This window comes from Bos grunniens, chromosome 20 (assembly GCF_055505025.1).
Source record: "Bos grunniens cultivar Pamir isolate PY7600 chromosome 20, Bosgru_T2T1.0, whole genome shotgun sequence".
Classification (NCBI taxonomy): Eukaryota; Metazoa; Chordata; class Mammalia; order Artiodactyla; family Bovidae; genus Bos; species Bos grunniens.
In genome coordinates this window covers 7,882,158-7,894,823 of record NC_141184.1, presented here as the reverse complement: position 1 = coordinate 7,894,823, position 12,666 = coordinate 7,882,158, and the positions used below count along the sequence as shown (strand labels likewise).

The 12,666-nt window shown below is 39.9% G+C and overlaps 1 protein-coding gene across 6 annotated transcripts in view; it reads left to right on the top strand.

Moving 5' to 3' along the window:
* SEMA5A (semaphorin 5A) overlaps window positions 1-12,666 on the top strand; it is a 567,470-nt gene that overhangs the window by 347,549 nt on the left and 207,255 nt on the right. The gene's annotated exons all lie outside the window — the stretch shown is intronic.

Below are 12,666 nucleotides of genomic sequence, written 5' to 3'. Positions count from 1 at the left end.
TTCTGTCCTTTATTGAGCCCATCTTTGCATGAAATGTTCCCTTGGTATCTCTAATTTTCTTAAAGAGATCTCTAGTCTTTCCCATTCTGTTGTTTTCCTCTATTTCTTTGCACTGATCGCTGAGGAAGGCTTTTTTTATCTCTCCTTGCTAGTCTTTGGAACTCTACATTCAGATGCTTATATCTTTCCTTTTCTCCTTTGCTTTTCATTTCTCTTCTTTTCACAGCTATTTGTAAGGCCTCCCCAGACAGCCATTTTGCTTTTTTGCGTTTCTTTTCCATGGGGATGGTCTTGATCCCTATCTCCTTTAGAATGTCAGGAACCTCCGTCCATAGTTCATAAGGCACTCTATCAGATCTAGTCCCTTAAATCTATTTCTCACTTCCACTGTATAATCATAAGGAATTTGATTTAGGTCATACCTGAATGGTCTAGTGGTTTTCCCTACTTTCTTCAATTTAAGTCTGAATTTGGCAGTTGGGAGTTCATGATCTGAGCCACAGTCAGCTCCCGGTCTTGTTCTTTCTGACTGTATAGAGCTTCTCCATCTTTGGCTGTAAAGAATATAATCAATCTGATCTTAGACATTGCATATATCACAGAACCACCAGTTCTCATTCTCATACTTGAAACGCTTTCAGACTTGTTTACAAGGTAGAGTTCTTTCTCATCAAAGATTGAGTAATAGTTATAATATTCCCTTGGCACATAAATAAACTGATTATACTATAGAAAAGAGACAAATTCATAATGAAATAAATGGTGAAAACACACATTCCTGTTGAATGCTGAATTATTTGCTGGCTTTAGTAAGTTCAAGCAGGTATTCATAAAATTATGAGCTTCAGTAACTGGGAAATAAATATATCGATAATGCTCATTTAGTTCTCTTTTAACATTGTGATATTATAAATAATATTTCTTGAACAGAAATTACACATCCTGTTACACATTTTATGTAAAATAAGAGAGAAATGTAACTGCCCCAATATATATCAGAAAACAAATTTAATGTTTGTTTCTCTTAGCTGCAAACTAAAATTTATGAAACTAAGGCTGAATAAGAGTCCTAAAATGGATTTTCCATATATTTTGTGATCTGACAAATAGATCAATATGTTTTGCAGTTGAAATAAATTCAATCTTTGTAGTGGTAGGGTGCATCTCAGGAAGCAGTAACGTGAACAATGAATAAATTCTGAGTGGTTCAGTGAGTATAGAATAATTCCCCTGTAAGCATCCATAATCTGGGCTTTATAAGTACTTCAGTGAATTCTAGTGCACACATTCTAACTTAGAACCATGGAGAAAAGGAGTCGAGTACAACGTATTATTTGTTTTTGTGAAGTTAGTTTCAGAAAAAAATAGAAAATATTGATGGAAAAAGTAGAAACAAACATGCATGTATTTACATTTATGCTGAGTGTTATGGTCACAGTTTCTCTAGAATGCATTCATTACTATATAGCCAGAATATACAGTAATAGGACCGAAACTGATGAACCCAATAAAAGTGACTTTATGCTTTAAGCAAGAGAAACCGAATATATAGGATCACAAACAAATCTTGAAAACACACACAAAATATTTTTTTGACCTCAGCAGAATACAACTAAGTTAAACAAAGAATCTCTATCTCTTTGCATTCATGCTATGGTTGCTAGAGTATTTTTCTATATCTCATGTTGCCTCAAAATTAATACCTTGGCCCTTCATATTGGTTCTTCACTGTGAGATGGGATCCCTTCTAAACTCCTTCACTGTGATATGCAGTCTCTTTGAAACTCTTTAACTGCATTCCTAAATGAAGTCTTGTTCTATGGCTGGGAAACTCATTCCTGTAGTGGGGCCAGAATTGTTTCTGTTATTTTCCCCAAGGATCTGAAATGTGACTGTCAGTAGTCAAGCGCTCTGTGTAAGCAGGCTTTGGTCAAAGCCCTAGTACAAATTTAGCCTTGTGGAGACATTTCCAGGACAACATTCTTTATGCAAAGTTGCTTATCCTTCCAGTTGACTGAGGTCCAACAGCATTCCGTGTCAATTTGCTGCCTTTTTTTAAAAAAAAAAACAGTTTTGCAAAACCTCTTGTCATTGCTCTGTGAAGTCTTCAAGTTGTGTTAAGAAGCTCACCTTGGTCTGATATTTCTCATGACTACATAATCAATTTATTCCTTTCAGGGTACTTCTTTGCATGAATAGAATAAATGTTACATCAGCTAGAATGCCTACTTTTAATTTGATTGTGTTATATCTGTTTCATTTCTAATGAATGTCACCATTTTTGTTGAACATTACAAATATCATGATGTTTGAATTGCCCCATCTGTGTGATGGAAGATGTAATCGTATGCTTGAAAATATGGCATTTGAAGCGATACTTTTCAGGCATTTGGGATATATGCAGTTAAGGAGCTGGTCCTTGAGAAGTCAGTCCACTCTGAAGTCAACATTTTTATCCCATGCTTGATTTACTTTGTATTGGATTCTTTATATACAAATACTTCAGCAAGTTTATATATAAAAATAGTCATTTCTCCATAATTACAATTTTACCCCTACATTTAGGCTGATGAATTGGACAGTATGCCATTTTTCAAACCAATCTCTCTTGGATCCATGAAAATAACTTCTTTGAAACCAAGAGCAGCTGTGCTTGCTAGCTTACCTTCCAGCAACATTTTCACTGATGGCAACATTTTGGAAATATAAAAGTTGTTTGATGCCTCAGTGTCTGACAGTCATAATTCTAAATATTCTACAAGATTTTATAATGTCCTTGATATTGACCTCGTTCCTAATCAGCAAAATCATCTAGAGAGGGCTCATTCATGTTCAGGAGTGGAATGGGGTTATTAGAACTCACCTTCCATTACATTTTCTCCAAATTCTATCTAATTCCAAGCATTTTGTTTAAGATTTTTTTGGTTGTGGACTATTTTTAAAGTCTTTATTGAGTTTGTTACAATATTCCTTCGGTTTCATGTTTTGGTTTTTTGGCTGAGAGGCATGTGGGATCTTAGTTCCCTGACAGGGATTGAACCCACACCTCCTGCATTGGAAGACAAAGCCTTAACCACTAGACCACCAGGCAAGTCCCTCCACACTTTACATTGCTCATCAAAGATGCTTGGTTCCTTAGAACCAAATATGCTTCCTAGAGTCCCAGAATTCTAGAGGTGCTAAGGGATTTTAGGCATTGCATATATTTTAATTCTATTAATAAAAATTAATTCTATTAATAAAAAATTCTATTAATAAAAAATTAGGTACATTGATGTATACCATATATAAAAATTTAAGGCATTGGCAACCCTCAGTGACATAAATTTTATTGCTATGATTACCCAGATAAGCTGGTTTATTGTACAGCAGGGAATAAACTGTCTGCTGTCATTTGAGATTTTACTCCAAATTAACTGATTCAAAGGTGAACTTATTTAATACTACTTAATTGGTATGAATCAGTATTATTTCAGTAATCAAAACAAAACATTGAACTGATTGAATACTGAGTGTGTTATGACTCAGGGTCACTTGAAGTCACCTTTTTTTTTAATGATTTAATGCTATCATCTTGATTATATTTATAACGTGAATTTAGTAAATACCACTTTTGTATTCTTTTATATGAGATCATTTGAAAAGACCCTGATGCTGGGAAAGATTGAGGGCAGGAGGAGAATGGGATGACAGAGGATGAGATGGTTGGATGGCATCACCAACTCGATGGACATGAGTTTGGGTAAACTCCAGGAGTTGGTGATGCACTGGGAGGCCTGGCATGCTGCAGTCCATGGGGTCGCAGAGAGTCAGACACGACTGAGTGACTGAACTGAACTGAACTGATAGATTATAGGGCTTCCCTGATGGCTCAGAGGTAAAGAATCTGCCTCCCAATGCAGGAGATGCAGGTTCTATCCCTAGCTTGAGAAGATCCCCTGGAGAAGGAAATAAATGACAACCCATTCCAGGATTCTTGCCGGGAGAATCCCATGGACAGAGGAGCCTGACAGCAGGCTATAATCCATGGGGTCACAGAGTTGGATGAGACTTAGTGACTAAACAACAACATGTGAGATTTTACATAAGACTTGACTTAAGGAGGTGAAAGCACACACACACACACACACACACACATATGCACAAATGCAGAAGAAATGTAGACATCTGTACTCTAGTGCAGGGGTCCCCAACTCTTGGGCTAAGGACCAGTACCTGTCCGTGGTCTGTTAGCAACTCGACCACACAGCAGATCATAAGCGAGTGGTGGGTGAGCAAGCAAAGCTCCATCTGTATTTGTGGCTGCTCCCCATATCGCTCACGTTACCACCTAAGCTCTGCTTCCTGTCAGGTCAGTGGCAGCATAGTAAATGGATGTGCTGTATGAACCCCTAACTGTCCCCCACCCCAGTCTGCAGAAAATGATCTACCATGAAGCCAGCCCCAGCCTAAAAGCCTGGGGACCCTGCTCTGGTGGATTCTGCACTCACCTTGATGTGTCTCTTCCCAGTGTCAGGGGAGGGTTTGGAAGAAACACTGTTGTGGTGCATGGGCCACAGGTGCGCAGGGTATGGTACCAAAGCCTCACGTGTCCCTTCCACTTGGGGGGCACAATCAGGGTGCCTGGAGCTGCTTCTAGGTTGTACGCATAGAGCTTCCTCAGCCTACTCATGTATGCAGAAGGTGGGCTCTTGAACAAACTTCTTGTGTGTGAAGCAGTGTTCCAGGTGCTGAGGACATAGAAGTGAACCAAGAGGATGAGACGCCTACCCAAGTGGGAGTCACCTTCCAGGGGGGCTGAGAACACCTGTTGCTGTTTCCATGCATGACCATACAGGCCCCACGAGGAGGTAACCCTTGAGCAGAGATGAGCCAGAGGCATAGGCATTAGCCAGGAGGGTGTCCCAGAAAGTGGGATGAGCTGGTACACAAGCCACAGGAAACACATCTGCCTTGTCTGAGGATCATCACAGGAGATGAGGGTGATAGGGGCCAGGAAAGCAGAGAGAAGGTAAGTGGCTCGATCTGGTAGACCCTTCCAGATGGCTTTAACTTTTACTCCAGGTAAATGAAGGACCCCTGGAAGGCTGTGGCAGAGGGGGGATGGGATCTCAACATCCGTTTTAAAAGCACAAAATCATTGTTGTCTCAAGAGCAGACTGTTCTGATATTCGAGATGTGTTGTTGTTGTTGTTCATTCGCTCAGTTATGCCCAACTCTTTGTGACCCCATGGACTGCAGCATGCCAGGCTTCCCTGTCCTTCACCAGTATTCCAGAGTTTGCTCAAACACATGCCCATCAAGTCAGTGATGCCCACCAACCATCTCGTCCTCTGTCGCCCCCTTCTCCTCCTGCCCTCAATCTTGCCTAGTATCAGAGTCTTTTTCCAGTGAGTTGGTTCTTTGCATTAAGTGGCCAAAGTATTGGCGCTTCAGCATCCATCCTTCCAATGAATATTCAGGGTTGATTTCCTTTAGGATTGACTAGTTTGATCTCCTTGCCGTTCAAGGGACTCTCAAGAGTCTTCTCCAGCACTACAGTTTGAAAGCATCAGTTCTTCAGTTCTCAGCCTTGTTTGTAGTCCAACTCTCACATCCACACATGACTACTGGAAAAACCATAGCTTTGACTAGACAGACCTTTGTTGGCAAAGTGACTACTCTGCTCTTTAATACCCTGGCTAGGTTAATCATAGCTTTTCTTCCAAGGAGCAAGTGTCTTTTAATTTCATGGCTGCAGTCACGATCTCCAGTGATTTTGGAGCCCAAGAAAATAAGATGTGTAATGTCACAAAATCAACCTCAGTTTTTATATCATACCCTGGCTGTGCAGTTGTAACTGTAGAGTTTCATTAGATGAATCATGCCTCCTTTAAAATCAATGCTAGGACCATGAGTGGGCCCAGAGGCTTAAAAAATGAATGCATTCCATGACAGAGCAATCGATGACTTGTATGATTAATTAATGTTTGCTGAATGGCTACAGCTCCAAATTTAGGTGTACACACATTTCTAGCTTTAAGTGTACAGTTGTTTGGTTTTTTCCTTTTTTTTTTTTTTTTTTTTTAAATTATGGGCTTTCATGGTGGCTCAGATAGTAAAGAATCTGCCTGCAATTCGGGAGACCTGGGTTCGGTCCCTCAGTTGGGAAGATCCCCTGGAGAAGGGAAAGGTTACCCACTCTACTATTCTTGCCTGGAGAATCCCATGGCCAGAGGAACCTAGCAGGCTACAGTCCATGGGGTTGCAAAGTCAGACACAACTGAGCGGCTTTCACTTCACTTCACTTTCTAAATTAAGGGAAAAAAGAAAACCCTGATAGGCAGTAATGAAGGTCAGTTGTGGTCAATGACTAAATCGTGTCCAACTCTTTGCAATCCCATGGACTGTAGCCTGTCCACCAAGCTCCTCTGTCCTTGGGATTTCTCAAGCAAGAACGCTGAAGTGGATTACAATTTCCTCCTCCAATGAAGGTCAGTTACTTTGACAATTTCAAAGTGAAGGGAGAGTGGATTAGAGCCCAGACTTCCTCCAAGCTACCAAATTTGAATCCTGGTGTCCCACGTACTCTCTTTGTGGTTTTGCAAAGTGCCTTAACCACTGTCCTCAGCCAGAATAGAACCTTAATGGTATTTTCCAATCCATAAAATTATAGAGAGGCATATATGTGAGATAAATGTATAGAAAGCATGTAGCACTGTGATTAGTGTGTAACCAAAGTTTCTGAACTGTGGTGTTGGAGAAGACTCTTGAGAGTCCCTTGGACTGCAAGGAGATCCAACCAGTCCACCCTAAAGGAGATCAGTCCTAAGTGTTCGCTGTAAGGACTGATGTTGAAGCTGAGGCTCCAATACTTTGGCCACCTGATGCAAAGAGCTGACTCTTTGGAAAAGACCCTGATGCTGGAAAGATTGAAGGTGGGAGGAGAAGGGGACGATGGAGGATGAAATGGTTGGATGGCATCACCGACTCGAGTTTGAGTCATCTCCGGGAGCTGGTGATGGACAGGGTGGCCTGGCTTGCTGTGGTCCATGGGGTTGCAAAGAGTCAGACACGACTGAGCAACTGAACTGAACTGACTGAAAGTTTTATAAACTGTTATCCACGCTTTGGTAAGATCTGGCTAATTTGCAGCAGAACAGTGTCCCTCATTAACATGCTGTCAGTTGTCGGTTTCAGGGCTTCTTATGTCGTGATGTCAGGCTATCTGTGCTGTGAGGAATGGGGTCCCTCCAAAATTCATCCTCAACTCGATTCTCAGAATGTGACCTTTTTAGCAAACAGAGTGTTTGCAGGTGTAATTCGTTAAGATAATGGATTGAATGGGCCCTAATTCGAATACCAATGTTTTCTTAAGAAGTGCATTTGGACAGAGACACACGGGGAAGGACTGTATGACGACAGGTGCAAGGACTAGAGTGATGCTTCCAGGAGCCAACGACGGTCAGGGATGGCCAGCAGTCACCAGAGGCGGGGGAGCCCAGAAAGAAGCAATCTGGATGATTTCTGACCTACCCCCTGGGAACTGTGAGAAAATAGATTTGTATTGTTTAAAGCCACCCAGTTTGCGGTGCTCTGTTACATCAGTCCTAGGAATCTCATATGTTGTCTGCTCAATTAAGAAGAACAGCCCTGAATTTAAAAAGCCCAATTATAAAACAAAAGCCCCAGTGAGCATTTGACAAATTGGGAGCTCCACTGGCCAGTGATCAAAGGAAGTTTGACTTGGTATTATTTTGTGGAAGAAAATCTTGGGCTTTGATATATAAGGATTTAAACAATCATTATAACACGCTTGTACAGGACTCTCTGAGGTTCAGATGTTTCTCTAATGTTGGATGACTTCAGTTTTGTAAGAATCAAAAAACAGTAGTTAGAAAATATGATGAACGTCCCCTTCCAATTCTCTGATTTGGAAACCGCCAGTAAGAATAAAGTGGGCTTGCCTACATTTGCCATAGACGTAAATGTAGGTGTACAGCCAATTGACTCTAAAAGTGAATGAATACACTTAATATCCACTAAGAAGTAGAGACACAGAGGCAGACTGGACAAATCCTTTCAAAATGACTCAGCTCTTTTCCGCTTTATGTCTTGCAGTGCACACCTTAACATCTCAAGGGCCCCCAGTCTCCTAGTTCAGGGATCAAACCCAGGCCCCCTGCGATGGAAGTGCAGAGTCTAACCACTGAACTGCCAGGGAATTCCCAACTGCCACTTGTTTTGAACCTATCAAGTGTGACCCCTAAAATAATTATCGAAGCTGCCTTTGCCCAAGGATAACTAGATTGACGCTTGACTCAGGTCGCATAAAAATCACAACTGTTTCGAATTCCAACTCGTTTGCATTTTGCTTCTCTTTTGAACACATACAATCTCACAGTCCCTGGCAATTTGTTTATAATCATCATGACAATTTAACATTCTCCAGCATTTCAGAGAAATCCATGACATAATAATATGAATGCAAACATATTTTTTAAAAAAGCCCTCAGGTGGTTGTTAATTTTTGGCACTGTGTAATTAAACTAGTTTTTTTTTTTTTTTTCATGTTATCTTTTGCCAGTATCTAATTAGCAAAGCCATCTGCTGAAAGAGTGTTGGCCCATCTGCCTAGAATGTTGTTCTCTTCATTTTTATGAAAAGTATCTGCCTTGGCTGGTCCCTGTCTAATTAACTTCTCTGTCTGCAGAATGTGATCATACACAGCTTTGTTTATATACTTCCACGAACTGTGGATTTATATGTATGTAACTCGTCCGTAAAAGGAGCCAATCTTTTTTTTTCTTTCTCACGTCCTATTTACTTCAGAGATCACAGTTCTGTTTATCCTAACCTGAACATGTGTGTGTATGTGTGCATGACAGGGAACAGTGTACTGTATCACGAAACAGTAAATGCTTTGACACACACAGGATTTCTGCAGGTATAACGTGATTTTTGGTAAACCTGCTCTCTCTGAAAGTTCTGTCACTTCCTGAAAGTTAAAGATGTTGTGAGTTTCAGTGTACCACTGGATTCTGAGATGAACATGCTTCTGTAACAGCACAAATGACTTTGGATGCATTCTCAGATTTAGCCTGATGCTGTCTAGGCTGACAGAAGTCACTTACATTTTATTGTAAATTAATGTCTGTGTGAATATTATCTCTGTGTGTGTGTTTCCTTATTTCGCTCGTTATCTATTGGTGTCTTGTCCTTGGTCGGTAGTTAATGAATATTAAATGAGAGAGTGGTAAATGTGTGTGCATAAAGCAGAACTTCTGTACGTTGTTGAATAGCACAGATAGTATTTCTAACTATTTACAGTTGTGTCACAAACCGGAATCTTTGTGTCTTTTAGGCTGTAGATATTTCAAACTTATTGCCTTTGGATATCCAGGTAACCATATTATCACTGCAGCATGTCTGCTGTTGAAAAATATAATGAAGACTAAATACAGAATAGAGCCAAACATTAAGATATCTTTTCTCTGCCACGTCTTATGCAACAGAAAAAGACAAGAGATGACAGAAATTAAAGAAGTAAAAGAAACAGAGACGGAAAATATGATCACAAGTGTTGCATTGAGGTCTGAAATGTAGAATGTCTTAGCCTTTGTGGTGACTGTCATAAAGACAGGTTTGCATGGGTAGAAAGTGTCTTAAAATGCAAGTCAACCAGAAAGATGGCTTCGTAAATCATAGTGGAATTTGTTCCAAAATTATGAAAGAATTTCATTCTGCACAATAAATCTTATTGAATAAAGAAAAGTTGTGACCAGGCTAAAACATAATCTACTTCAAGCAGAATAACTGAGAAACTTTGAAAAAATCTGATACTGGAGAGTCCCACTGAAATTCAGATTTCTCCCCAGTGAAAGTGTCTTTATCCATTGCTGCCACCTGGTCGTATAGGTAAAGTCTAGTTTGCTGAATGAACAAAAAATAAGGGGCTTGTCTGGAACACCCAATTTTAGGCCAATCCGGAAAAGATACATTTCCCTACTCCATTCTTTTTCGAATTCTGGGATATCCAATCACATGTGTTCAACTGTACAAAAGATAGTTCAGCTCTCTTCTTAATATAATTTCCCTTTATCCTGTCTTCTAGTCAGGGTGAAAGTGAATCAAGAGAATAGCTACATAATCACAGTATTTAATTCTGGATTTGAATATTATTGGAAACTTGATATACTGTAATAAAAATGCCACAGGAAAGCAATTTTGCTACTTTTAATAACCATCTTCAGGAAAATCTGTCAGTTTTTTTCCGTTTTCTGTTGGTCTAATAAACTTACGTGAACAATTGCTCTTCCTGGGTAAACTGGATAAGGTAGTGATATATGCTCAAGAACTGTCACAGTTTTTTTTCCTATCACTATCCCCTTCCAATCCTTGGCCAGTGTTTATCTTGAAAATGCAAAGGCTACTTGGATGTTAGGCAAACATGGGAAGCTGATTGTTTGCCATTTCAGCAGAAGGATTTGAATTTTGATGGCATTTGATAAATATTCTTCCAGTAGCTCCGGCACTAACTGCTTCTTTCAGCTCTTAAGTTTACTGAAGAGCGCAGTACTGTTGAACCTTCAACAAATTCACTAGACCAGTGAGAGCCACTAGGAATGCCCCATTATCGAAAACATTGCACTGAATAATTTGCCCAGCAATTATGCAACAGAAATTCCTCTTTGTGATATATAACTAAGTCCCCTTGATGATATAAAATCCAAGTTGTATCGGGGTCTACTTTGCTAAAGACTGTATCATACTGTGGGCTTGCCTGGTGCCTCTAGTGGTGAAGAACCTGCTTGCCAGTGCAGGAGACACAAGTTTGACCCTGGGTTGGGAAGATCCCCTGAAGAAGGAAATGGCAACCTACTTCAGTATTCTTGCCTGTGAAATATCAGGGACAGAAGGAGTCTGGAGGGCTATAGTCTATGGAGTCACAAAAGAGTCATATAACTTAGGGATTAAGCAACAACTGTAATATCATAGTGAAGTAAGGGTGAAGGCGGGGCTTCCCTGGTGGCTCAGATGGTGAAGAATCTACCTGCAGTGCAGGAGACCCAGGTTTGATCCCTGGGTCAGGAATATCCCCTGGAGAAGGGAACAGCAACTCACTCCAGTATTCTTGGCTGGAGAATCCCATGGACACAGTCCATGGGGTGGCAAAGACTCAGACATGACTGAGCAACTAAACACATAGACATGCCCTCACCTTAGGAAGTGTGAAGACATGGGTGTCTTTATTTCAACGAAAACAACAGGATGAGCTTTTATACAGAGGTCTGCTAAAGGGACACTCCACTCAGAACTGCAGCAATGCACTTGTTTTATCTGTGCTTCCTGGAGATATATAATTATGCAACTGTATGTGAAGCTCTTGTCTCTTCTCTGAGGTGTCACCACTTCTCATAAAAGGATCTGTCTCTCTAGTGTGAAACTCAAGTCATTTGTTTGCATTAGATGCTAATTAGCTCTAACCTTCTTGGTGCCATTAAGCATTATGAACAGGAAAACATCACAGGAAGAAAGAACCAATTCTTTCATCAGATGTTGACACGGACAGAAATCTCTAAGTCTGCGCAGGGGAAAACAGTTGTAATATTGTTTCTGTTTGAAAGGCCCTGAAGTGGTTCTCGCTAGAACACTTTTCTTGTGGATTCATATTTGATAAGCAAGATAAGATTTGGAAAATGTGGTGTTTTATGTTTTAATCTCTTATGTAACATTCTTTGGAGAACAGTAGATGTTAGATAATGGTGTTGATATGACTTTTGTTATTTTCCTCAGTTTAGAAGAGTTAGGAAAAAAAAAAACATTCTTTTTAGAAGTAAGAGTGAAGCCTTTATTCTCTTGCATAATATTTAACATTAGAATTTTTTCACTTAGTTTATTATGTAGCAGTAATCCAAACTAAAAACACATTGTCCCTCACCTCAATTTTTTTTTCTGGTAATGATTCATCTGGTTCTTCAGAACTCTTAAATTCTTCAGAAATCCAACTGTAACAGGAAAATAGGATAAAATTGTGATGACAGACAGACAGAATAAAGGAAACATTTTGGCCCTATGAAAGTGCACATTCCATAAAACAGTAGAAAATATAAATACTGCAGACGCTTAAATCTGTTCAAAATATGATTCCCAGTCTCAACATACCAGCCGTTAAAGCTTGCAAGCATCATTTCTCCTGTGAAGTAAGTGTACATTATGTTGACTAATCACAGGTCCACTTGTGAGTTAGCATCAGATGTCAAAGGATTCATGTCAAATTGATCAGCGTGAGTTAGATCTAGAAAGTGAGGGAAGAAATTTAGAAGCTGTAGCTCTCAGTATTTAGTGGGAGCTAATGAGAGTATGGAAATTAGTGGCTTTGGGAGGAAGTAGTAGCTGGGCTTTGCATGAGCTGCTTATTTTATTGACTATTCATCATCTATATGTGTGTTTGGGGAGTAGGGATACATGCAGTCAACCTCGCTTCATTATCTATTAATATTGATAAATGACAGACTATTCAAATAAGATGTACACATCTAAATGAGGATTTAGATCAGTTTGTTTCAAGGCTTCTGTTCTCAGCATCTTCAGAATCTATTCTGTGATGCACTGAAGTGAATGTTTCTGTCATCAGTGTGTCAGAGTCACCAACTCATAGCATGTGCCTGTCTTATGGTGACGCTT